Here is a 4,269-nt window from a genome sequence, read left to right as displayed (position 1 = left end):
GGGAAAAACATGTAAACGAGACGGGAGAAAAGGACATTACTGAAATACATGAAGGGCCAGGGCTGGGACAGCCAACCAGTCACAGACAAAGAGCCACATCATACACCTGGGCGCACATGAACATCACCCATCCCTTCCTCTGTCCTGCGTTCAGTTTAGGGTATCGAACTCAGGACCCTAGCCTCATCAGGCCGGGGTCTTTGTGTGGAGTCTGGATGTTCTCTCGAGCTTCCTCCCACAGTCTAGGGACATGCAGTTAGTGGGGGTCTTCTCGCCCCGTTCACATTCACACAGAGATGAATTGAAGATCACCTTGTGGTTAGTGCCTTCTATTCGATGTACAGACTGAATAATAACACCTTCTAATTAGTTCTGTCTCCTATTGGTGCTCTTCTACGAGTGATCAGTGCTTGATGGCTTACTAAGCTTAACTTTTTTCCACAACATTGATAACAAACACACACAGAACAACAACAACATATGTTATCTAAAAAAAACTTGATTGGACCAAAGTTTTGATGTTCATCCTACATGTTTATTGAGATTGTCTAATGTCTGCGACGGTATCTTCTCCCACGTCTGCGGACACCCGAGGCCTTGTGGGGTCTCTTGTGTCTGCGAACGGGGCGAGAAGACCTCGCATGTCTGCGTCTATACCTGCGTCGTGGCATTGTCCAAAACGGCGGTACCTGCTCCACGTCACGGGTTCTATTTATGGACTCACCTGGCAACTTTAGTGATGTCACTGCTGATGTTGTCACTGTTGGTGTGACCTCATGACTCATTCATGCCATCTGAACTGTGGTGTAATTATGAGGTCACAGGGGGACGTGAATTTATTCACAAAGTTGATAGAGAGTTTGGGTCATAACTCAAAGACGCAATGATGCAGTCAAATCATTTGGAATTAAATATCTCTGTCAGTGCGCCCCAGGGTGGCTGTGGCTACAATGTAGCTGCCATCACCAGTGTGTGAATGGGTGGATGACTGGATGTGTAAAGTGCTTTGGGGTCCTTAGGGACTAGTAAAGCGCTATGCAAATACAGGCCATTTACCATCTATAAATTACAAGATTTAGAGGGTTCTGACATCACAGTCATCTTTCTGACATTGACATCCAGTCTCTCTGTTGTGATGTCAAATATCAATGCCAGATTCGTCTCTCTGTTGTGATGTCAAATATCAATGCCAGATTCGTCTCTCTGTTGTGATGTCAGATATTAATGCCAGATTCGTCTCTCTGTTGTGATGTCAGATATTAATGCCAGATTCGTCTCTCTGTTGTGATGTCAAATATCAATGCCAGATTCGTCTCTCTGTTGTGATGTCAGATATCAATGCCAGATTCGTCTCTCTGTTGTGATGTCAAATATCAATGCCAGATTCGTCTCTCTGTTGTGATGTCAGATATCAATGCCAGATTCGTCTCTCTGTTGTGATGTCAAATATCAATGCCAGATTCGTCTCTCTGTTGTGATGTCAAATATCAATGCCAGATTCGTCTCTCTGTTGTGATGTCAAATATCAATGCCAGATTCGTCTCTCTGTTGTGATGTCAGATATTAATGCCAGATTCGTCTCTCTGTTGTGATGTCAGATATTAATGCCAGATTCGTCTCTCTGTTGTGATGTCAGATATTAATGCCAGATTCGTCTCTCTGTTGTGATGTCAGATATCAATGCCAGATTCGTCTCTCTGTTGTGATGTCAGATATTAATGCCAGATTCGTCTCTCTGTTGTGATGTCAGATATTAATGCCAGATTCGTCTCTCTGTTGTGATGTCAAATATTAATGCCAGATTCGTCTCTCTGTTGTGATGTCAGATATTAATGCCAGATTCGTCTCTCTGTTGAACAGTATCCGGGTTTACACCAGCCCACCAGATTTCTTATTTGTGTTGCCCTGTAGTAATCCTGTAGGCAAGGGATGCCTAATCCTCCTTTATCTTTGGGAAGCTGAAGTGTTTTGAACTTAACTCTTGGCTTTTTACCCGCCCATATAAATCTTGAGAGGGTCCTATCCCACTCTACAAAGTATCTATCAGGGTTTTCTATAGAAACAGACTGGAATAAGTTTAATATCTTTGGGAGCATATTCATTTTTATGATGTCCACTCTAGAAGAAATGCTTAGATAGACCATATGCTAATATTTAGCATGATATCTTTTTTAAGTAGGGGGTAGTTGATTTCTTCCAAGCTAGTTATATCCATTGATAAGTTTATGCCCAGATATTTGATAGTTCTTTTGTCCCAGCTTAGTTTGTATTTGTTGAGCAGATTCTGGGGAGGGCTATAAAAGCTACTAAGAACTTGTGTTTTTTGTATATTCAATTTATATCCCGAGTATAGCCCATACTCCTTTAACACTGACATGAGCTCCATAAGTGATTCGGTAGGTTTTGATAAGTAAACCAAAATGTCATCTGCAAACAAGGCCAATTTCTGCTCACTTCCAGTGATATTAATCCCTTTTATGTTACCATTCTGCCTAATCCTTTCAGCCAATGGCTCTATAAAAATAGCAAATAAGAGTGGACTCAGTGGGCATCCTTGTCTTGTGGACCTTTCAAGCTTGAAAGCATCTGAAAGTTCACCGTTAATCTTTACTTTTGCAGTTGGGCTATTATACAAGGCCCTCAATATAGTGATGATGGACCCATTAAACCCATGGATTTTTTTTTAAAATATGAAAAAAATTTAACTTTTTCCTTCCGTCATACTTCAGAAATATAATACATTAATTTTTTGAACATTTTAAAACATTTAAGTTTGCTCGTTGTATTTATAAGATCCTACATTGACGTGCTCCACAATCATTGGTCAGTCATGTTAAAATCCATTATCAGTGGAAAACAAACCTGATCCTCTACTAGAGGCGATTGTGCAATACCTTTTAGACATAACACTCAGCAAACAGTTATTATTAGTTAAAGTCAGTGAGATTTGGAGTGATACATGACACATGACGGAATAAGACACGCAGACTTAGCATGACGAGCCGACGAGGAACACGTACACTGTGAATACATACAGAGGGAAAAGGGGACAGGAGATAAGACATGGACATAACTAAGCACAAACAGAACATGATGGCTGGGGGGGAAACACACGTGACAGAAGGAATGGGTCACAAGGGAAAAACATGTAAACGAGACGGGAGAAAAGGACATTACTGAAATACATGAAGGGCCAGGGCTGGGACAGCCAACCAGTCACAGACAAAGAGCCACATCATACACCTGGGCGCACATGAACATCACCCATCCCTTCCTCTGTCCTGCGTTCAGTTTAGGGTATCGAACTCAGGACCCTAGCCTCATCAGGCCGGGGTCTTTGTGTGGAGTCTGGATGTTCTCTCGAGCTTCCTCCCACAGTCTAGGGACATGCAGTTAGTGGGGGTCTTCTCGCCCCGTTCACATTCACACAGAGATGAATTGAAGATCACCTTGTGGTTAGTGCCTTCTATTCGATGTACAGACTGAATAATAACACCTTCTAATTAGTTCTGTCTCCTATTGGTGCTCTTCTACGAGTGATCAGTGCTTGATGGCTTACTAAGCTTAACTTTTTTCCACAACATTGATAACAAACATTCACACAGAGATGAATTGAAGATCACCTTGTGGTTAGTGCCTTCTATTCGATGTACAGACTGAATAATAACACCTTCTAATTAGTTCTGTCTCCTATTGGTGCTCTTCTACGAGTGATCAGTGCTTGATGGCTTACTAAGCTTAACTTTTTTCCACAACATTGATAACAAACACACACAGAACAACAACAACATATGTTATCTAAAAAAAACTTGATTGGACCAAAGTTTTGATGTTCATCCTACATGTTTATTGAGATTGTCTAATGTCTGCGACGGTATCTTCTCCCACGTCTGCGGACACCCGAGGCCTTGTGGGGTCTCTTGTGTCTGCGAACGGGGCGAGAAGACCTCGCATGTCTGCGTCTATACCTGCGTCGTGGCATTGTCCAAAACGGCGGTACCTGCTCCACGTCACGGGTTCTATTTATGGACTCACCTGGCAACTTTAGTGATGTCACTGCTGATGTTGTCACTGTTGGTGTGACCTCATGACTCATTCATGCCATCTGAACTGTGGTGTAATTATCAGGTCACAGGGGGACGTGAATTTATTCACAAAGTTGATAGAGAGTTTGGGTCATAACTCAAAGACGCAATGATGCAGTCAAATCATTTGGAATTAAATATCTCTGTCAGTGCGCCCCAGGGTGGCTGTGGCTACAATGTAGCT

This window comes from Copadichromis virginalis, linkage group LG11, assembly GCF_057382275.1.
Source record: "Copadichromis virginalis isolate Kocher_CV1m ecotype Utaka linkage group LG11, C_Virginalis_male_GT1.1, whole genome shotgun sequence".
Taxonomy (NCBI): Eukaryota; Metazoa; Chordata; class Actinopteri; order Cichliformes; family Cichlidae; genus Copadichromis; species Copadichromis virginalis.
Note: the sequence above shows the minus strand (reverse complement) of the source record.